Genomic DNA, 24,596 nt, shown 5'->3' with positions numbered 1-24,596 from the left:
CCAACTCCCATTCTCAATGCTCTGATTTGTAAAGGCCAGCATACCAAAGGCGTTCTTCACCACCCTATCCACATGAGATTCCACCTTCAGGGAACTATGCACCATTATTCCTAGATCACTCTGTTCTACTGCATTCCTTAATGCCCTATCATTTACCATCTATGTCCTATTTGGATTATTCCTACGAAAATATAGCACCTCACACTTATCAGCAATTAAATTCCATCTGCCATCTTTCAGCCCACTCTTCTAATTGGCCTAAATCTCTCTGCAAGCTTTGAAAACCTACTTCATTATCCACAATGCCACCTATCTTAGTATCATCGGCATACTTACTAATCCAATTTACCACCCCATCATCCAGATCATTAATGTATATGACAAACAACATTGGACCCAGTACAGATCCCTGAGGCACACCACTAGTCACCGGTCTCCAACCTGACAAACAGTTATCCACCACTACTCTCTGGCATCTCCCATCCAGCCACTGTTGAATCCATTTTACTACTTCAATATTAATACCTAACGACTGGACCTTCCTAACTAACCTTCCGTGTGGAACCTTGTCAAAAACCTTACTGAAATCCAAATAGACAACATCCACTGCTTTACCCTTGTTAACTTTCCTAGTAATCTCTTCAAAAAATTCGGTAAGATATATCAAACATGACCTTCCACACACAAATCTATGTTGGCTGCTCCTAATCAGACCCTGTCTATCCAGTTAATTATATATACCATCTCTAAGAATACTTTCCATTAATTTACCCACCACTGATGTCAAGCTTACAGGCCGATAATTGCTAGGTTTACTCTTGGAATCCTTTTTAAACAATATGCAAACATGAGCAATATGCCAATCCTCCAGCACCATCCCCGTTTCAGACAGACAGACATACTTTATTGATCCTGAGGGAAATTGGGTTCCGTTACAACTGCACCAACCAAGAATAGTGAAGAAATATAGCAATATAAACCCATAAATAATTAAATAATTTAAAGTTAATCGTGCCAAGTGGAAATAAGTCCAGGACCATCCTATTGGCACAGGGTGTCTGCCACTCCGAGGGAGGAGTTGTAAAGTTTAATGGCCACAGGTAGGAATGACTTCCTATGACGCTCAATGTTGCATCTTGGTGGAATGAGTCTCTGGCTGAATGTACTCCTGTGCCTAACCAGTACATTATGGAGCGGATGAGAGTCATTGTCCAAGATGGCATGCAACCTGGACAGCATCCTCTTTTCAGACACCACTGTCAGAGAGTCCAGTTCCACCCCCACAACATCACTGGGTTTACGAATAAGTAATGACATTTGAAATATTTCTGTCAGAGCCCCTGCTATTTCTACACTAACTTCCCTCAAGATCCGAGGGAATATCCTGTCAGGACCCAGACACTTATCCACTTTTATATTCCTTAAAAGTGCCAACACTTCCTCCTCCTTAATCGTCATAGTTTCCTAACTTCCCTAGTTGCTTCCCCTACCTTACACAATTCAATATCCTTCTCCTTAGTGAATACCGAAGAAAAGAAATTGTTCAAAATCTCCCCCATCTCTTTTGGCTCCACATATAGCTGTCCACTCTGATTCTCTAACGGACCAATTTTATCCCTCACTATCCTTTTGCTATTAATATAACTGTAGAAACCCTTTGGATTTATTTTCACCTTACTTGTCAAAGCAACCTCTTCTTTTAGCTTTTATAATTTCTTTCTTCAGATTCTTTTTACATTCTTTATATTCCTCGAGCACCTCATTTACTCCATGCTGCCTATATTCATTGTAAATCTCTCTCTTTTTCCGAAACAATTTTCCAATATCCCTTGCAAACCATGGCTCTCTCAAACTTTCAACTTTTCTTTTCAACCTAACAGGAACATAAAGATTCTGTACCCTCAAAATTTCACCTTTAAATGACCTCTATTTCTCTATTACATCCTTCCCATTAAAACAAATTGTCCCAATCCACTCCTTCTAAATCCTTTCGCATCTCCTCAAAGTTAGCCTTTCTCCAATCAAAAATCTCAACCCTGGATCCAGTCCTATCTTCTCCATAATTATATTAAAACTAATGGTATTGTGATCACTGGATCCAAAATGCTCCCTAACACATACCTCTGTCACCTGACCTATCTCATTCTCTAACAGGAGATCCAACACTGCCCCTTCTCTAGTTGGTACCTCTATGTATTGCTGCAAAAAACTATCCTGCACACATTTCACAAACTCCAAACCATCCAGCCCTTTTACAGAGTGGGCCTCCCAGTCTATGTGTAGAAAATTAAAATCTCCCACAAACACAACCGTGTGGTTACTACAAATATCTGCTATCTCCTTACAAATTTGCTCCTCCAATTCTCGCTCCCCATTAGGTGGTCTATAATATGCCTCTATAAGTGTTACTACACCTTTCCCATTCCTCAATTCCATCCAAATAGCCTCCCCAGATGAGCCCTCTAATCTATCCTGCCAAAGCACTGCTGTAATATTTTCTCGGACAAGGAATGCAACACCTCCCCCTCTTGCCCCTCTGATTCTATCACACCTGAAGCAACGAAATCCAGGAATATTTAGTTGCCAATCACACCCGTTCTGCAACCATGTTTCACTAATAGCTACAGGTATCAATCCATGCTCTAAGCTCATCCACCTTTCTTACAATACTCCTAGCATTAAAATAGATGCATTTACGAAACTCTCCACCTCTTTGGCTCTGTTTATCCCTAACGGTGCAAACAACTTTATTATCTTTTTCTTTCTTCTCCCGTACATCTTCGGTCTGAGTGTTCCCCTTCTCTGTCACCTGCCTATCCTCCCTCACACACTGTCTACTCGCTTTCTCTATTTGTGAACTAACCTCCCCTCCCCTAGTCTCTTCAAATTGATTCCCACCCCCAACCATTTTAGTTTAAAGTTTCCCCAGTAGCCTTAGCAAATCTCCCCGCCAGGATATTGGTCCCCCTAGGATTCAAGTGTAACCCGTCCTCTTTGTACAGGTCACACCTGCCCCAAAAGAGGTCCCAATGATCCCGAAACTTGAATCCCTGCCCCCTGCTCCAATCCCTCAGCCATGCATTTATCTTCCATGGCCTTCTGTCTTCTCTGATCAGATTCCCCCTTCTCTAGCCTTGTATTCTTTCACCAATCAACTTCCCAGCTCTTTACTTCACCCCTCCCCCTCTCAATTTCACCTCAGTTTCACTTTCTGCGAAGGCTGAGGGAAGTCCATCTCCCACCCCCCCCAACCTCACCACATTCTACAGGGGTTGTATTGAGAGCATCCTGAGCAACTGCATCACTGCCTGGTTTGGAAATTGCACCATCTAGGATTGCAGGACCCTGCAGTGGATAGTGAGGTCAGCTGAGAAGATCATTGGGGTCTCTCTTCCCGCCATTATGGACACTTACACTACACTCTGCATCTGCAAAGCAAACAGCATTATGAAGGACCCCTCGCACCCCTCATACAAACTCTTCTCCCTCCTGCTGTCTGGAAAAAGGCACCGAAGCATTCGAGCTCTCACGACCAGACATTGTAACAGTTTCTTCCCCCAAGCTATCAGACTCCTCAATACCCAGAGCCTGGACTGACACCTTACTGCCCTGTTGTCCTATTTATTACTTATTGTAATGCCTGCACTGTTTTGTGCACTTTATGCAGTCCTATGTAGTTCTGTAGTCTAATGTAGTTTTTTTCCGTGTTGTTTTTACGTAGCTCAAACTAGCTTTTGTAGTGTGTCATGTAACACAACGGTCCTGAAAAAACGTTGTCTCATTTCTACTATGTACTGTATCAGCAGTTATGGTCGAAATGACAATAAAAAGTGACATGACTTGACCTATCACCTTGTGTGTCTTCCTCCACTCACCCCACCTTCTCATGCTATCCTCATCCTTTTTTCACCAGTTCTGCTGAAGGGTCGACTGTACTCTTTTCCATAGATGCTGCCTGGCCTACTGAGTTCCTCCAGCATTTTGTGTGTGTTCCTGAACTGCTGTGATAAGGTTTCAACTCATGCCTCCAGGCCTCTGACATCTATGAGGCTGACAAAAAGTAGAATTATTATCACAAACTGAACTTCATTCTAATTTTGTCACAAGAGGGAATTTGAAGTCAATTTATGAAGCTTGTCTGAGGCCCTCTGTTGGCTGGGGTCGACCATGAACGTTAGCTGACTATGTGATACACAAGCCAGGGCATTCAAATGAAAGAAAGCAGTTACCGATGCAGCAGGCTCCCCACTCCACAACAGATGAGTCCAAGCAGGCGGCAGAGATACAGTCTGCCACCTGTTACATTGCTGGAGTTGTCAGTCAGCACTGAGCTACGTTACAGAATGCAGCTCTGGATGTTTCCTCAGGATTTACTCCTGATACTTTCAGTCTAAAAGGGTAAAGCTGCAAGGCAGCGAAGGGTTGAGATCAGAGTTTTCCTTCTTCTAGATGAGTTGCCAATGACAGCTGATGAACCCCACCTGCCCAACATGACTGGTTTTAAGGCACTGTAACCAGCCTTTGCCCTTTCTCCTGTCACTAGAAATGGATCTAATTGGCTTAGCAGTGAAGCCACACCTGAAGGCCGGAATTGTCAGGGGCTATTTGGGACACATGCCATTGGGAGCATTTAATAGGAAGAGGGAACTTATCCCCACAAACACCCAGCACCCCTACACCCAGCTATGACAACCTCAAGGCTTCACTGAGAACATCATTACTAGACAGTGTGACATACAACAAATAATATAAACTACAGAACTGTAAGCACATTAAAGACTCTTCAGCCCAGTATGTTGTGCAAACCTTAACCTACTCCAAGATTAATCAAACCCCTTCCTCCCACAAAACTCTCCAATATTCTTTCAACAATCTAAGATTTCTATCACCATACCTGGTATGCACCTACCACACAGTGTAAAAAAAACTACCTTTGACATCTCCTCTATACTTCTCTCCAATTACCTCAAAAGTATTCCCTCTTGTACTAGTCATTGCCAACCAGGGGAAAATGCAGTGGAAAAGATGAGGGGGAAAATTTTAAGGTATTGGAGGACATTTCTGCCCTGGAAAAAAGGCACTGTCTGTCCACTGTATCAATGCTTCTTATTACTTCTATCAAGTTACCTTTCATTCTTCTTTGTCTTGAAGAGAAAAGCACAAGCTCCCTATATATTCATGCTCTCTGAAAGTAAATTGAAAAACTCCATTCTTTGAAGGCAAATCTGACAGCTGTTTCATCAGGGTTACCAGATTCTGGTTGCAGTGCACTCAGAGCCAATTTAAGGTCTGAGTTTCTACTATGATGCTTTCACTATAGCAACAACTCAACGGTTATTTCCAAATGTAGATGTTATCAGCTGGGAAAACCTGATCAAGGTTCTAGGAAATCTACCCTTCCACATAACTCTGTAAATTCATAGAGAAATTTTCCACTTGCTGCTTCTTGTAACACCCTGTTGCCTTGTGCAGGCTTAAGATAAAGATTACTCGTTGAAAGTAGCTTTACTTAATGGCTCAGTATTCCTGCTGCAATGTTGGGCTTCACATCAATTTCTATCCCGTTTTTAAATTGCCACTAAAATTTTAATCAGCTTTTAAAAAATTGATTGGCTAGGGCTACTCTAAGCTTTAAATTTTAATATTCTGAAGATTTTTGTCCTTGACAGAGTCTAATTCCTGTTGGAAGTTAACAAAATGGACTCTTATTATGACCATCGAGGGCTAGAGCGATAAGATGTTCCATGCGTCATATAAATTGATAAGATCATAAAAGCATAAGATATAGGAACAAGAGTAGGCCATTCAGCCTATTGAGTCTGCTCCATCATTCAATCATGGGCTGATCCAATTCTTCCAGTCATCCCCACTTCCCTTCTCCACGTAACCTTTGATGCCCTGGCTAATCAAGAACCTCTCTATCTCTGCCTGAAACTGATGTTGCGTTGGACAGAGGAAACAGATGAGGTCCTTCGTGACTGCTTTGAATCGGTGGACTGGTTAGTATTCAAGGACTCAGCAGATAACCTCGATGAGTATGCCTCAGCTATCATGGACTTTATCTGGAAATGCACAGAGGACTGTGTGTCTCGCAAGATGATCCGGGTATTCCCTAACCGGAAACCTTGGATGAATTATGAGGTCCAGTCCTTTTTGAAGGCTAGAGCTGCGGCTTTTATGGACTATGGCAGGGTCTAAATGAGATCAATAGGTTCACAGGAAAGGCTGGGAGTATCAATAACTGTAGTGCTTCTCTCCCTGACAAACTTAACATATTCTACGCAAGATTCGAACAGAAGAGGAGAGTCCCGCCCCCTCCGGATGAACCGGACCTGGTGGCATCAAGATTCATCGTCACTGAGGAAGACATTGGAAGAGCCTTCCTGAAGGTAAATCCAAGGAAGATGACGGGCCCAGATGGCGACCTGGGACGGGTTCTCCGGGCCTGTACAAGCGAGCTAGCTGGAGTGTTTGCTGTCATCTTCAACTGCTCCCTGCTTCAGTCTAAGATCCCCTCGTGTTTTAAGAAGGCAACGATGATCCCAGTGCTGAAGAAAAGCAAGGTGGCATGCCTGAATGACTACCGACCTGTGGCTCTCACATCAATTGCTATGAAGTGCTTTGAGCGATTGGTTTTGGCACACATCAACCATAACCTACCGGTCAACCTCGACGCTTTGCAATTCGCCTACCAAAGCAACAGGTCAACGGCAGATGCCACCTCTCTGGCACTACGTTCCTCCTTAGAACACCTGGAGAATAAGGACGCATATGTAAGGCTCCTTTTCATTGACTACAGCTCTGCCTTTAATACCATCATTCCAAATAAACTGATTCCTAAGCTCCAGAACCTGGGTCTTAGCACTCAGATCTGCAGCTGGATCTTCAACTTCCTCACAGACAGGACCCAGGCTGTAAAGATAGGGGACAAGCTCTCCTCTACAATCACTCTGAGCACCGGTGCCCCACAAGGCTGTGTACTCAGTCCCCTGCTGTACTCACTGTACATCCATGATTGTGCAGCCAAGTTTCCATCGAACTCAATATACAAGTTTGCTGATGACACCACAATTGTAGCCATATCTTAGGTAATGATGAGTCTGAGTACAGAGAGGAAATTAAGAACCTGGTGGCATGGTGCGAAGACAATAACCTATCCCTCAATGTCAGCAAGATGAAGGAATTGGTTGTTGACTTCAGAAGGAGTAGCGGACCGCACAACCCCATCTACATCGGTGGTGCGCAGGTGGAACAGGTCAAAAGCTTTCTTGGGGTGAATACCACAAATGACCTGACTTGGTCTAACCAAGCAGAGTCCACTGCCAAGAAGACCCACCAGCACCTTTACTTCCTGAGAAAGCTGAAGAAATTTGGTCTGTCCCCTAAAACCCTCACTAATTTTTATAGGTGCACCGTAGAAAGCATTCTTCTAAGGTGCATCACAACCTGGTATGGAGTTGTCCTGTCCGAGACCGGAAGAAGCTGCAGAAGATCGTGAACATAGCCCAGCACATCACACAAACCAACCTTCCATCCTTGAACTCACTTTACACTGCACGCTGTCGGAGCAGTGCTGCCAGGATAATCAAGGACACGACCCACCCAGCCAACACACTGGTTGTCCCTCTTCCCTCTGGGAGAAGGTTCAGGATCTTAAAGATTTGTATGGCCAGATTTGGGAACAGCTTCTTTCCAACTGTGATAAGACTGCTGAATGGATCCTGACCCGGATCTGGGCCGTACCTTCCAAATATCCGGACCTGACTTGCACTACCTTACTTTCCCTTTTCTATCTTCTAATTATGATTTATAATTTAAATTTTTATTATATTTACTTTGATTTGTACTTCAGGGAGCATGAAGTGCAGAATCAATTATGGCTGTGATGATTGTACGCTCTAGCATCAATTGTTTGCTGACAATAAAGTAAAGTAAATGAACCCAATGTCTTGGCCTCCACGGCCACTCATGGCAACAAATTCCACAGATTTACCGCCCTCTGACTAAAGTAATTGTTCCGCATCTCTGTTCTAAATGGACGTCCTTCAATCCTGAAGTCATGCCCTCTTGTCCTGGACTCTCTTACCATGGGAAATAACTTTGCCATATCTAATCTGTTCAGGCATTCAGAATGTTTCTATGAGATCCCCCCTCATTCTCCTGATTTCCAGGAATACAGCCCAAGAGCTGCCAGGTGTTTCTCACACGGTAACCCTCACCTCACTGTGCCACCTGACCTCTGCGATTGGATTTACAGCTTCCTGACCAACAGAAGTCAGCAGGTAAGGATGGGACAGGTCACCTCGGATACTCGAATCACCAACACCAGCGCCCCCCCAGGGGTGTGTCCTCTCTCCACTGCTGTTCTCCCTCTACACCAATGACTGCACCTCCTCCAACCCCTATGTGAAGCTTTTGAAGTTTGCAGACGACACCACCATCATCGGACTCATCCAGAACAGTGATGAGTCTGCATATCGACAGCAGGTGGACCAACTGGCGCTCTGGTGCAGTCGGAACAATCTGGAGCTGAACACGCTGAAGACAAGGGAGATGATAGTGGATTTCAGGAGACATCCCCCCGTTATATCCCCCCTCACAGTCCTCGGCAGCCCTGTGTCCAACGTGGAGAACTTCAGGTTCCTGGGAACCACCATCTCTCAGGATCTGAAGTGGGAGCAGAACATCAGCTCCATCCTGAAGAAGGCCCAGCAGCAGATGTACTTCCTGCGGTTCTTGAGGAAATATGGTCTGCCTCAGGAATTGCTGCTGCAGTTCTACACTGCAGTCACTGAGTCTGACCTGTGCACCTCCATCACTGTGTGGTTTGGAGCCGCCACCAAGCAGGATAGAACCAGACTACAGCGCACAGTGAGGACTGCCGAGCGCATCATTGGAGCCTCCCTGCCCTCTATTGTGGACCTGTACTCTTCCAGGTTGAAGAAGAGGGCGGGGAACATCATAAAGGACTCCTCCCATCCTGCGCACGGACTGTTTGAATTGCTTCCGTCTGGTAGGCGCTTCAGATCCCTCCAGACTAAGACTAATAGGCACTGGAGAAGTTTTTTCCCTACTGCGGTCACTTTGCTGAACAGTTAACTGTCGGCTAACTATTACTTGGATTGCACTACTTGTATGTATAATCTATATTTTCATTTATATTTATCATTATTATTGTTATGAGCAGAGAGACAACATCGGCCGGAAGTAAATTCCTTGTATGTGCACAGGTACTTGGCAATTAAAGTCTGATTCTGATTCTGATTCCCGAAATCATTCTCGTGAATCTTCTCTGAACCCTCTACAATGTCAGTATATCCTTTCTAAAATAAGGAGCCCAAAACTGGACTCAATACTCCAAGTGTGGTCTCACGAGTGCTATATAGAGCCTCAACATCACACCCCTGCTCTTATATTCTGCACCTCTAGAAATGAATGCCAACATTGCATTTACCTTCTTCAGCACCGACTCAAACTGGAGGTTAACTTTAGGGTATCCTGCACAAGGGCTCCCAAGTCCCTTTGCATCTCTGCATTTTGAATTCTCTCCCCATCTACAAGGGGTGATTGATAAATTCATGGCCTAAAGTAGAAGGAGTCAATCTTAGAAAACCTAGCACGTTTACTTTTCAACATAGTCCCCTCCTACACTTACACACTCCAGCAGTCATGGAGCATACGGATCCTGGACCTCCAGAAAGTGTCCACAGCATGGGTGATTGACAAGTTCATGGCCTAAGGTAGAAGGGGAAGAGTTATACAGCTCTCGTTACATGCTCATGCAGGTCAACTCTTTGAGTGATTATGCAGAACGTTTGAAGTTAATAACTCATCTCCTTCTCATAGGTTTGAGTTGTTGGATTAATAGATGACAGTCTCTGGATCAGAATAAGGATTATTATCACTACCTGAAACCATAAAACATTGCAGCAGAATTGGGCCAATTGGCCCATCGGCTGTTCCACCATTCCATCATGTCTAATTTATTCTCCTCTCAACCCCTTTCTTCTGCCTTGTCCCCTTAACCTTTATGCTTTGACTAACTAAGAACGTATCAAACTCTGCTTTAAATATACTCAAAGACTTGGCCTCCACAGCCATCCATGTCAATGAATTCCACGATTCACCACCCTCTAGCTAAAGAAATTTCTCCTCAATTCTGTTCTAAATGGAGGTACCCTCTGCACTATCCAGAGGGGTATATTGGTTGCTGAGAGAAATGGACACAGGAGAATGCTGCACTGATTGCTTACTTCCCTTACTTTTCCTGGGGGTCACCCATCTACTATCTGAAGCCTCCACTCTGGCTGTGACTACCTCAGCAAATGACTCATCTATAAAGTTTTCAGCCTCCTGGACGGTCATGAGTTCTATCTCTAGTTCCTTGGCCTTGTCAGTTAGGAGCTAGAGTTGTGTGCGCTTCCTGCAGATCTAGTCATCATGGAGACTGTTATATAACCTGAAACCACACATCTCATAGGAGGAGCATTCTACTGCCTGAATTACCACCCTGTCTGCACTTTTTATGCCTCTAACTTCTTAAACTCTAGTCTGTGTTTGTTCTCAAAGAAGCCTGTTGAGCCAATGGCTGACCACTCACAGATTGGCAGCTCTGTTTAAGCCCCACTTTATTTTCTTGGCCTTTGCTAATCAACTCTGGTTGTTATTAACCAAAGAAATCTCTCACTCTGCAGACATGACCCAGCAAGCCCCACTCTCTTTTTAAAACTGATGCATAAAGCCCACAAGAAACTGTCTCCAACTCATTCCACAAACTATCTCATGATATTTTGTAAATCGCATGTATCAGGATGGCAGTGGAATAAAGGGAACTAAAGAGGCATGAGAGAGGAGCTTGCCCAGGTGAACTGGAGGAGGATACTGACGGGGATGACGGCAGAGCAGAGGTGGCTGAAGTTTCTGGGAATAGTTCACAAGGTACAGGATAGATATGTCCAACAGAAGAAGTTCTCAAATGGCAGGGCTCCTCAACCATGACAAGGAAGTTAGGGACTGCATAAAAGCCAAGGAAAGGGCATATAAGGTAGCAAAAGTGAGTGGGAAGTTGGATGATTGGGAAGCTTTTAAAATCCAACAAAAGGCAAGAAAAAAGCTACAAGAAGGGAAAAGATGAAATATGAGAACAAACTAGCCAATATTATAAAGCAGGTTACTAAAAGTTTTTCAGTTACATAAAGAGTAAAACAGAGCTGAGGGTTGATAATAGACCACTGGAAAATAATCCTGGTGAACTAGTAATGGGGGGACAAAGAAATGGCAGATGAACTTAATGGATAATTTGCATCTGTCTTCACTATGGAAGACACTAGTAGAGTGCCAGATGTGATGAGTGTCAGGTAGTGCCATTGCTATTGTGATGGAATCTTAAGTTTTATTCATTACGGACTGTGCCTTTAAGAACCATGTCTGTGAGAGAGAGAGAGAGATGAGTGACAGTGGAAGACTGGCTGCAGTGCAAGCAGCTTGTTACAGAGACAGAGAGAGAGGGGAGGGGCTACATGATGGACAGCTGGTGTTCAGCACAATGCTATTGCTTGTTTCATAGGACACAGACCCACAAAGGCTGGTGGTGGAAATTGCCCTGAACTTTTAAGTGTCCACAAAGGGTGGGGCTGAGGATCGATTAAGAGGAATCAATGCGTGATGATTACTGCGAGAAAACGGTGACCCTGTGGAATCTACCGGTGTATCTAACCTTGTCTGGGTTGCTCGATTGTCACTTGAAGACGGCGCTTTTAAGTTGGTCACGTTTGGCTGACTTGGAAGATTTGGAGGACATCGAGAAAGATCGATGACACCTGCTTATTCAGATGTAAAATATCTCTCTCTCACTTCAATCCCGTGCATCTTTTCTTACATACCATTGTAAGACTGTAACTCTTGCCACCTGAGCTTGAATCAGTCTGGGAACTTTATTCACACCTATATATGCATAACACCATTAACTCTTGATTTACCTGGTTTAAGTTACATAGTTACTAATAAAGTAGTGTTTTGTTAGCAGCAAATCCAGACTCCAGGTGTGTTCTGTTGCTGTTGATACCTTTACAGGGTTGCATGTAAGTGACACTGTTACAAAGGAAAAAGTGCTAGGCAAACTCAAGGTCTTAAGGTAGATAAGTCACCTGGACCAGATGGACTACATCCCAGAGTCCAGAGAGAGGTTGCTGAAGAGATAATGCATGCATTGGTCATGATATTTCAAGAATCACTAGATTCAGGCATTGTCCCAGAGGACTGGAAGATTGCACATGTCACTCCACTTTTTAGAAGGGAGGAAGGCAAAAGAAAGGAAATTATAGGCCAATTAGCTCAGTGGTTGGGAAAGTGTTGGAGTCTATTATTAAGGATGAGGTTTCGGGGTACTTGGAGATTAATGATAAAATAAGTCAAAGTCAGTATGTTTCTGTAAAGGGAAATCTTACCTGACAAATCCTTTAGAGTTCTTCAAGGAAGTAACAAGCAGGGTGGACAAAGGAGAGGCAGTGGATGTCATTTACTTGACTTTCAGAAGGAGTTTGATCAAGTACCACACATGAGGCTGCTTACCAAGATGAAATCCTATGGTGTTACAGGAAAGATACTGGCATGAACAGAGGAATGGATGACAGGCAGGAGGCAGTGAATGGGAATGAAAGGTTGGCTGCCAGTGGCTAGTGGTATTCTTCAGGCATCAGCTTTGGGACCGCTACTTTTCACATTGTTTGTCAGTGATTTGGATAATGGAATTGATGGCTTTGTGGCAAAGTTGGCGATGATACAAAAACAGCGGAGGCATAGGTAATGCTGAGGAAGCAATGTGATTGAAGTAGCACTTAGAGAAATTGGAAGAATGGGCAAAAAAGTGGCAGATGTAATACAGTGTTGGGAAATGTATAATAATGCATTTTGATAAAAGCAACAACATGCGGACTATTATCTCAATGGGGAGAAGGTTCAAATTTCAGAGTTGTAGAGAGACTTAGAAGTCCTCATGCAAGTCTCCCAGAAGGTTAATTTACCGGTTGAGTCTGTGGTAAAGAAGGTAAATACAATGCTGGCATTTATTTCAAAGGGAATAGAATATAAAAGTAAGGAAATAATACTTTGCCTTTATAAGACACTAGTCAGGCTGCACTTGGAGTATTGCCAACAGTTTTGGGCTCCATATCTCAGCAAGGATGTGTTGTCATTGGAGAAAGTCCACAGGAGGTTCATGAGGATGATTCTGGGAATTAACATCTGAGGAGTGTTTGGCAGCTTTGGGCCTGTACTCACTGGAATTTCGAAGTGTGTGGAGAGATCACATTGAAACATACTGAATGTTGAAAGGACAAGTTAAGTTGGACGTGGAGAGGATGTTTCCAATGGTGGGGGTATACAGAATGTTGTCATGTGAATGATGTCACCAGAGAAAATCACTGGCAGATATAAACAGTTTCACAAAACAAGGTTTGGCAAGATGCTTTCAGTCGAAAGGTTCACCTGGCCCAATGAGGGGCTCGATATTTTATATACCAAACATCAAAGGACAACTCCATATTTACAATGTATGGACCTTCACACCTCCCCACCACAGACATTCAAATGAATTTTAATCAGCATTGTCTGCTCTGGGATTCACTGCCTTTAGGAACCCATTGTTCAGAGCTGCACTCCAAATTAAATGAACAATACATTTTCAGATGTGAAGACTGGTTACCAAAGTCAATTGCTATATGTATATGTCCTAAACCCAGAAATCTCTCGAACACAGAGCAAGAGGGAACAGCCTCAAAATTGAGAGGCGACCTTTTAGCACAGAGCTAAGAAGGAAGATGTTTAGCCTGAGAGTAGTGAACCTTTGGAATGCTCCGCCACAGATGGCGGTGGAGGCCAAGTCTGTGAGTATATTTAAGGTGCAAGTTTCCTGATCGGTCAGGCCATCAAAGAACATGGTGAGGAGCTGGGCACATGGGGTTTTGTGGGATCCGGGATCAGCCATCATGGAAAGCAGAGCAGAGATGATGGGCTGAATGTCCTAATTCTGCCCTTGTGTTTTATGGTCTTATATACCAAATATCTTGATGTTTTGTGACTGTGTGAGGCATAAAAACTATTGTAGTTAAAATAAGTATATAGTGCAAAAGAGAAGCAGTGAGGTCATGTTCATACACCACTCAGAAATCTGATGGTGGAGAGGAAGGGGCTGTTCCTAGAACATTGAGTGTGGGTCTTCAGGCTCCTGTACTTCCTTGCAATGGTAGTAATGAAGAGAGGGCATGTTCTAGATCGTGAGGGTCCTCAATGATAGATGCAACCTTCTTGAGGCACTGCCTTTTGAAGATGTGATTGGTCGTGGAGATGGTTGTGCCCATGATGGAGCTGATTGAGTCCATAGCCCTCTACAGTCTCCTTCAATCCCGTGCACTGAGCCTCTATACCAGGGTGATGCATCCAGCCAAAATGCTCTCCACTGCGCATGTGTAGGAATTTGCTGGAGTCCTTAATTATGCACCAAATCTCCTCAAGCTCCTATTAAAGACTACATTAAAGCAGCTCTAATAATCATGCTACATAAAGAATTCCAAGGCTGATAGGCTGTATCCAGTCATTTGGAGCAGTTTTAAGAATTTTAAAAAGATGACATAAAAATACTAACTATGAAGACAAAAATCCTTTTGTATCTTAAGGCTGATGTACACCATCCCATCTCTGTCCAATGTCCGTGTTCCCAAGAGTTCATTGGCTGACACATTTGATACCTATCAGGCTACACTTTCAGTCCAACATCCTGGCTCACTGAGTGGTTCAGTAACCATGGGAATCGTACTCCCGATTCTTCAGGATTTACACTGCATTCTAGTTATTACAGCACATTAAACCTTTCATTTCAAGTAAAAGAAACTAAACACTAACAAGTTGTACCCACAATCAAATCAGTGAACTAGAACCAAATTAGAAAACCAGAATTTAGTAGCCCAAAACATTTTTCAAAATGGCTTCTAAGGATTAGCAACATACACAAAATGCTGGGGGAACTCAGTAGGTCAGGCAGCATCAATGGAAAAGAGTAAACAGTCAACATTTTGGGCCGAGACTTTTCAGTAAGACTGAGAGGGAAGGGGGGAGATGCCTGAATTAAATGATGGAGGGGAGGGGAAAGAGGCTACCTGGAAGGTGATATGTGAAGCCAATTGAGTAGGAAAGGTCAAGGGCTGGAGAAGAAAGAATATGATAGGAGAGGAGAGTGAATAATAGGAGAAAGGGAAGGAGGAGAGGACCCAGGGAAAAGTAATAGGCAGGTGAGCGGAAGTGAAAGGTCAGAGTGGGAATAGAGAAGGGGTGGGGGGGGGGGATTTTGTTCAATGGAAGGAGAAATTGATATCCATACTATCAGGTGGAAGGCTACCCAGATAGAATATAAAGTGTTGCTTCTCCACCCTGAGGATGGCTTCATCTTGGCACAAGACAAAGCCATGGATTGACACATAGGAACAGGATTGGGAATTGGAATTAAAATGGCTGGCCACCAGGAAGTACAGCTTGTGGCAGATGGAGTGGAGGTGCTCAATGAAGTGGTCCCCCATCTACAATGGGTCTTATCAATGTGGAGGAGCCTGCATAGGGAGCACCAGATGCAATAGACAACCCCAGTAGATTCATAGGTAAAGTGTTGCTTCACCTAGAAGAACAGCTTGGGACCCTGAACAGAGGTGGGGGAGGTGGTGTGTGGACAGGTGTAGTATCTAGGCTCTTTGCAGGGATTAGTGCCAGGAAGGAGATTAGTGGGAAGTGATGAATAGACATGGGAATTGCAGAGGAAGCAACCCCCGTGGAAAACGGGGGAGGGGTGTTAAGGTATGTTCAGTGGTAAATTCCCTTTGAAGATAGCGAAAGTTACTAACCTTAGATAGCAAGGGAGGGAGAAAAAAAAAGGAATGTTTTGCAAGATACACAAAATGCTGGAGATACTCAGCAAGTCAGGCAGAATCTATGGAGTGGAATAAATAGTTGACACTTCTGCCAAGACCCTTTACAGTCCTGATGAAATGTCTCGGCCTGAAACATTGACTCTTTATTCCTTTCCATAGATCCTCCCAAACTCTGTGTGTGTTGCTGAAGATATTCAGCATCGGCAGAATCTCCTGTATTTATAAAAAAGGAATGTTATAGTGTTTTGGATGGAAGAAATTCCTCACAGGATGAAACAGTACAAAAGGAAGTCCAAACTGCATCTACTGCTTTGTACCAAATAAGACTAGAGCTGCTGAAGGAACCCAAATTGAGGAATCAATAGGGTGTCAACTTCCACAGTATTGCCATCGTAACTGCTGACATCAGGTTAGGCATAAGAGAACAAGGTGAGTTACTGGGGCTCACACAATGGGGTCTTCTGCTTTCTAGTTTCCCTGCATCCGAGTTGAAAACAATCTATTTCGATTCAATATCTTCATGGTGATATGATAGCTAAGTTACTGGACTTGCCTTCAGAGTGCTGAGGTTTTGTTTAGGCATCACTTGTTTGAATACCACCACATCAGTGAGAGAATTTAAGGTAAAATGATAAAATAAATCTACAATTTAAAAAAAATGACAATGTCAGTGATGGGTATCACAAAACAAGTAAATTGTTTTAGAAACCTGTCTGGTTTACCAGATGCTCTTCAGGGAAGAAAATATGCCACTTTTATTCAACCTAGATCATGTACGACCTGACATCTAACAATAAGTTGACTCATTGCCATGTTTTCAGTTCAGGAAGAGTTAGGGATGGGCAATAAATCCTCCACATAATGTGAACACATAAATTCAAAAGAAATGCAAACTTCTTTTTCTGTTGACATTTGGTTGAGGCATACCCATGGATAAAATTCTCCATGTGGCTTTGGAGTTTCAGAACAGGGCCTGTTATTGGAGGAACAGCTGTTGCAGATGCAAAATAGAAAAGAAAATGATAGCAGGTGTAGAACATTCATCCCTTTTTGAATGCAATCCTAGCTTTCACCTCCAACTCAATACCATCTTCCACTCTCTGCCCATAGCCCTTGACATCTATCTTTTCCCTCTCTTTAATTGACTTGTTGCCTTGGCTTGACAGCTCTCACTGGTAGCAAATTCTTTAGGTTCACCTCTCTCTGAGGGAAGACAATTGCTCTCCACCTCAATATCTAAACCTGTATTGCAAGATAATGACTGATAGTTAGTGAGTCTTGGGTTGTACAGCCCAAAACGGGCCCTTCGGCCCAACTATGTCCATGTCCATCTTCTTGAATCAGAATCAGTTTTATCATCACTGACTTATGTGGTGAAATGAGTTGCTTTGCAGCAGCAGTACAGTATAATAGATAAAAATTACTATGTTACAATAAGAATCCACAAATTGGCCAACATTAGGTCAGTATTCTTTTATACCTTACTTTTTTTAGTGTCTGCCTAAATGCCTCTTAAATGTCATAAGAGTATAGAACTATGAGAGATAGGAGCAGAATGTGGCCATTCAGCCTTTCCATCATGGCTGATTACCATCTTTCTCAAACCCTTCTCCCTACTCACTACACAGAGAGGGGTAGCGAGGGAAAGATGTCCTTAGTGGTGGGGTCCTGTTGAAGGTGGCGGAAGTTGTGGAGAAGTATGGTCACTGTCTTGCCTTCTTTATAGCTGCATCAATATGTTGAGACCAGGTTCGAGCCTCAGAACTTGAAGCTGCTCACTCTCTTCACTTCTCTTCCCTCTGTGAGGATTGGTATGTGTTCCTTCATCTTACCCTTCTGGAAGTCCACAATCAACTTTTCTGTCTTACTGACATTGAGTGCAAGGTTGTTGCTGCAACACCACTCCACTAGTTGGGATATTTTGCTCCTGTACGTCTCTATCTGAGATTCTACCAACAATGGCTGTATCATCAGCAAATTTGTAGATGGTATTTGAGCTATGCCTAGTCATACAGTCGTGGGTATAGAGCGGGGGTCGGCAACCCGCGGCTCCGGAGCCACATGTGGCTCTTTTACGTCTGTGCTGCGGCTCCCTGTTGCTTTGGGAAATAATTGGTCAGTATTTAATTAAAATGTATTTTATGTTGGTTTGTTAGTTTTTGAAATGTAATTCTAAATTTGAAGATTATGGTGATCTTGTACAATCTAAATAAGACGTTGTGGCGACCCATTTCCTGACACATCCGAACCGGCTCACAATTAGCCAGCGTTCAGGCTAAGGGAGGTAGCCTACGGGGGTTTGTGAGTACGTGTCTTTTGCAGCATCCGCGCCCATGGGGGGCGGGTTGAGGGAGGCTTAAAAGCAAGGCTGTTTAGTTCGAATAAAGCTATCTTTGACTGCAGTTTACTGACTGTGTGTAGCAGACCGCTACAACGTGTTTTTATCGCTGGCTGTCCAGAGGGGAGGTGGTGAAACACTTTGTCGCGTGTCTGGAAGAAGTGAAAACTTTCCTGGGCAGCAAAGGGCTCACCTTTCCTGAGCTGGAACAGCCAGAGTGGCTGGAAAAGCTACACTTCATGGTAGACATGACAGTGCACCTGAACACGCTGAACACAGCTCTTCAAGGGAAAGGACGTACAGCCCTGCACATGTTGAAGGATGTTTTGGCATTCGAGCGCAAGTTGACAGTGCTTGCCAGAGATTTACAGAAAGGCACTTTGTCTCACTTCCCCAATTTGAGAGAGTTCAAACAAGGTCACGACATGATAAATTCGGAGTATTTACATTCTGCAATCATCGCAATGCAAACATCGTTTGGGAAACGCTTCTGTGATTATCCTTCCCGGTCACTCCCCTAAGCATCGATCCATCCCTACTGAATACGACTGCATTGTCAGGTGTGAGTCAACCTGACCAAGTATGATAAATATTTTAATTGCCTATTATTTTACGTATATTCATATGTTTTCATTGTTCAGTGAAATAGTCCTTTTATTTTTCAGGTTGACAGCTGGCTGACGTTATTTTTGGTTTGCTGCTGGCGGCAAATTTAAGTTTGGCGTTTTTCATAAATACAAGAAGGACTCAAATAGACGTTGAGTATTTTACTTAAAAGTAACCTTCAACCCAACGTCTTTTTTTCGGAGTTCAAAATGTTTTTGTTGCATGCAGAAATGTAATTTCGTTTTCTCTGCAGGAGTTCATCAATTTCATAAATGCAACACATTATAGTTTGTTTATACATAGCATAAAGGCAAAACAAAACGTTGTATGCAGTGTTATTTCATTTTAAATGTCAAACGGGTTTTGCGGCTCCCAGTGTTTTCTTTTCTGTGGGAAACGGGTCCAAGTGGCTCTTTCAGTGGTAAAGGTTGCTGACCCCTGGTCTAGAGAGAGTAGAGCAGTGTTCTAAGCACACACCCCTGAGGTGCAGCAGTGTTGATCGTCAGCAAGGAGGAGATATTATCACCAGTCCACATAGATTGTGATCTTACTGTTAGGAAGTCGAGGATCCAATTGCAAAGGGAGGTTCAGAGGCCCAGGTTCTGTAACTTCTGAATCAAGATTGTGGGAACAATGGTGTTAAATGCTGAGCTACAGTCGATGAAGAACATCCTGACATAGGTGTTCATGGTGTCCAGGTGGTCTTAGCCCATGTGAAGAGCCATTAAGATTATATCTGCATTGACCCATTGTGGCGATTGACAATTTACAATGGGTCCAGGTCCTTGCTGAGGCAGGAGTTCAGTCTAGTCATGACCAACCTCTCAAAGCATTTCATCACTGTAGATGTGTGTCCTTAAAGCAGCTCACATTATTCTTCTTAGGTACTGGTATAATTGTTGCCTTTTTGAAGCAAGTGGGAACTTTACTCCTGCCAGTTGGTTGGCACAAGTTTTTAGAGCCTTACCGGGTTCTCTGGTGGAGTCTTCGTTCTCTCCCAGTGGAGCTTCTGTAGCTGTTTCTGTAGTGCTGGAATTTTATGGGACGAGGTTGCAAATTCCATGCCCATCCCTCCTTCTTCGGCAGCTGGTATTGGTGGAAATGACCATGAGGACATGTCATCAATAAATTGATATGCAGCTGCTTGAGACTTCTGAGTCTTGTAGCATGTAAGAAGGTAGCATCAACTTTGGAGTATGTTTGATAATCTAGTTTCCATGTCTGTCAAGGTGAGTAGTATTGCACAGGAGAAAGGAACTTCACATATTTCAAAAATCAATCTCTCCCAAACCAGCTGGACACACTGGAGCAGAAATGAGGGAGCTTTATGGTTGACTATGCTTCAGCAACCAGCTCTTTGGATGCACACATATAAACACACACACTGAGACCATCAATTAGTACTGATTATTGTGCAGTCTAACCCTCTGTTGTGTATTCAATATTTCAGAAATAATTGAGTAATATTCGACATGTTGTTTGTTTAAGCATTCTTTGTTTGCTTACGTAATTCATTATTGGTTATATGTAAGAAAGGTGCACATTATTACATGTCGTATATGAGAGCCTCGCTAAAAAAAGAAAAAAATAAGTAGGCAAATATCCCTGGTCATGTATTTTCTTTTGATTAGTTTCTGGAATTACAAAACAGAATCCCCCACCACTAGATTAACCCAGCATTTTACATTTCAACATGATTGAAGGTTGAAAGTTATTTAGATCATTAAGCCAGTCACCCCTACAGGCCTAGGCCTCCAAAAACAGCTTGCCAGAGTCCAATGTCCTAGGCTGCTCTGGCGGTAGCCCTAGATGTTAGATTGATTGACCTTGTGACTCCATGGACTATTGGCTTTCACCATTCAACTTTGTAAGTCTTCTCCGTGAAGATCCTTCCTCTCCCACAGATAACGTTTAGGAGCTTATGTTGGCGTTTCTGTAGCACTGAGATTTTATGGTGTGGGGTTGCAAGTCCCACACCAAGTCCTCCTTCTTACAAAGCCAGGCCTGGACCTGTCTATGGCAGATTTGAATACTGAAGTTATAAAGATGTTGTTGTGATAGGAGGGGCTACTGCACAGGACTGAAAGAAGCTGCAGAGGGTTGTAGCTTTAGTCAGGGTACTAGCCTGCAAAGTTCCCAGGACATCTTCAAGGAGTGGTGTCTCAGAAAGGCAGTGTCCATTACTAAGGACCTTCAGCACCCAGGGCATGCCCCTGTCTCACTGTTACCATCAGGTAGGAGGTACAGAAGCCTGAAGGCACACACTCAGTGATTCAGGAACAGCTTCTTCCCCTCTGCCATCCAATTCCTAAATGGACATAGAACCCTTGGACACTACCTCACTTTTTTAATATACAGTATTTCTGCTTTTGCATGTTTTTTAATCTATTCAATGTGCGAAGGGTGATTGATAAATTTGTGGCCGAAGGTAGAAGGAAATGAGTTATTAACTTCAAACTTTCTGCGTAATCACGCAAAGAGTTTAACTGCACGTGCATGTAACGAGAGCTGTATAACTCATCTCCTTCTACCTTGGGCCACAAACTTATCAATCACCCTCATATGTATACTGTAATTGTTTTATTTATTTATTTATTTATTTATTTTTATTTTAGTTATTATATTTTTCTCTTCTAGATTATGTATTGCATTGAACTGCTGCTGCTAAGTTAACAAATTTCATGTCACGTGCCGGTGATAATAAACCTGATTCTGATTCTGATTTGAGGACATGAATTACACTGTAAAGTTGAATAGGTTAGAATTTTATTCCCTGGAGTGTAGGGGAATGAGGAGAGATCTGGTAGAAGTATACAAAATTATGAGGGGTATAGGTTATAAGGGTTAATGTACGCAGGCTTTTCCCACTAAGGTTGGATGAAACTAGAACTAGAGGTCATTCTTAAAGGTGAAAAGTGGAATATTTAAGGGGAACTTGAGGGGAATTTCTTCACTCAGAGGGAGCTGCCAGTGGAGGTGCTGAATGCGGTTTTGATTGCAACACTTAAGAGAAATTTGGCTAAGTACGTGGATGGGCGAGGCACATAGGGCTACTAGGGTCCAGGAGAAGATCGATGGGATTAGGTAGAGTAACAGTTGCATGTGGACAAGATGAACTGAAGAAACTATTTTGTGCTGTGGTATTCTATGATTCTATTTAGATTCAAACCACTGTTACACAGATAAAGATAACGCAAGATTATTTGGAGCAGGTTGAGTAAGGAGGTAGCAGAGAGTGAGAAGTCTCTGAATACACTCTATGACTAAATATGGAGATGTCATGAGCTTAGCCACTCAGTCAGAACTAGTGATGGTCAGGAATCCCCAATAGACACTGGTTTTGCATTGCTGATTAAAACATAGCTGTTGTAATTTCATATGCCACCTGTTTAGCTATCAAACCATCCTCCTGCATTTGTGATATCATGATTTGGACCACAGAATGGATTTCACGGATGAGCACATACAGCTTCCGTATATTCTACACATGAGCTCCAGCTGAGATAGAATCGAGAGAGAGAAACCATAAAACTTGGTAGGATGACATGGTGCATACGTTAACTCTGTTTTCCAGCAACAAAATTACATGGGATTATTTAACAAACAGTAGATTCTATCTTCCAGATGGATGGCCATCAGAGAAAGGAGTGACACACAAAAGGCACGAGTAACTCAGGCAGAATCAGTGGAGGGAAATGGACAATTGACAGAGTTGAGACCGTGCATCCAGACTGGGCAACTGAAGCATTGATTGTCCAGTTCCCTCTACTGATGCTGGCTGACATGCTGAATTCCTCCAGCTTTTTTGTGTGTTCCAGATTCCAGCATCTGCAGTTTCTTGAGTCTTTATCAGAGGATAAAGGTTGTCTAACTATGCTGGTTCCTGTTGTGGACCCAGGTTATATTTAAATAGAGCCCTGGATTCTCTATGTGCATCCATACAGCTCCTAGATTTTGGCTGGTAGTGTCGCAGGCAGGCCTCACAGATCGGTTGATTCTTAAAAAGCATCCATTTACCACATAAGAAAAGTAAAACAGCTTTTAATCTTCAACAAATAACAATTGTCTGAAATGAATCATTTTGGACCCTAATAGCATCTGCAGAAGCTGAGATGTCATCTGTTTTAATTCAAAACAGGACAGATCCAAGATCCAAGGACAAGAAACTGGGTATGATTGGGCAGAGATATTCCAATAAACAGATAAAACTATTGAACAGATATAAAATGTATCTGAAACAGCCAAAAAGATTATCTTTATCACAAGGGTTAGAATACAAGTGATAAGTACACCTGTACTGAGAATAGATTCGATACCAACTGGAACTCTGCATTCAATTCTGGCCTCTAAACCTCATGAGGATATAGGGATCTTACTGCATGTGTATTATTGACTCACCATAATGATTATAAAGGTTCACTTGCCTAGTTTAGTATTATTTTTTTGCTTAGAAGCTTAGGCAATGGTCTAACTGCGTTAACTTTTATGATTAACTAATGCCGTACTGGAGACAGAAATTGTGTTTTGTGTTAACACTAAGACAGGGAGTCTGTTCTTAAATTAGAATCAGAACCCTCAGCAACAAAATTTGCACAAAGCTAGTGGAAGCCTCAAATACTTGGAAGTGGGAGGATGGAAGTTAGGTACACATCAACAATGTGCAAGATCAACTGACTGAGGGGCTGAATGGCTCACTAGATAGTTAGCTATTTCTTTCTCATTTTGCCTAGCGTTATAAACCTGACAATTTCACACCCAAGGTCAGAAAGGTAAATAGATCAATTCATTCTGATATACTGAGAGGTTTACTGGCTTTCTCCCCTCGGAGTTTTCATTCCAGGTGAAGTTGAAACATGAACTGTCAATTTTCCTCTACAGATGCTGCCTCACTCAGAGTTCCACTAGCATTTTTATTTGCTTCAGTGTCAGAAATGTTATAATGCATTTAGTCTCCTGAGCCATGGTGAAAGGAGAGGCTTCCAAGGTGTGTAGACACACTGCAATTCTTACTTGCAGGGATGGAATGGAATGGTGAAAGAGTATTGCTGGAAAGAAAACTGGCATGTTTATCTAGAAATTGAATTTCTTCCTTTCCTACTGCATTTGGCTGATGCTATTATAATGATTATTTGATTTCCCTGGGTTAACATGTGAAATTGGTCAAGAGGACATTTGAAAGAATGTTAGGATGATTTATGTACAAAAGAGCATCCTTAAACCGGACTAGTACAATTTCCAAAGGGAATTCAATCAAAGTAGCACAGCTGCCAGCACTTTGGTGCTAGCAACCACCACAGTGGAGCCACAGTCGTTAAAGATATGTCCCAGAAATGCAAGATTAAGACTGTTACAGAGGACAGAGGGGTTCCAAGGAAGATGGAGAAAGCTCACATCCAGTGAAAAGAGAGGATGGTCTGCCACTGAAAGAGCCCGGCAGGAGGTTGTTGGGATAGCGCTGGCCAGAGGTGAGAATCTCAGCACCTTGGAGTTGAGCCAGAAGAAAGCTCATGACCTCATGACCTTTGTGAGGGTGAGCTCTGTACTACACACACACACACACACACACACACACACACACACACACACACACACACTCACACTCACACACTCCCACTCACAGACACTCAGACACACACACACACACACACACTCACACACTCCCACTCACAGACACTCAGACACACACACACACACACTCACACAAACACACACACACTCCCACTCACACACACACTCAC

At 43.0% G+C, this 24,596-nt stretch overlaps 1 protein-coding gene across 1 annotated transcript in view; it reads right to left on the bottom strand.

The window, feature by feature from the left end:
- LOC132378073 (copine-9-like) overlaps window positions 1-24,596 on the bottom strand; it is a 643,860-nt gene that overhangs the window by 216,183 nt on the left and 403,081 nt on the right. The gene's annotated exons all lie outside the window — the stretch shown is intronic.

This window comes from Hypanus sabinus, chromosome 19 (genome assembly GCF_030144855.1).
Source record: "Hypanus sabinus isolate sHypSab1 chromosome 19, sHypSab1.hap1, whole genome shotgun sequence".
Lineage (NCBI taxonomy): Eukaryota > Metazoa > Chordata > Chondrichthyes > Myliobatiformes > Dasyatidae > Hypanus > Hypanus sabinus.
Note: the sequence above shows the minus strand (reverse complement) of the source record. Positions and strands in the feature narration are given on the sequence as shown.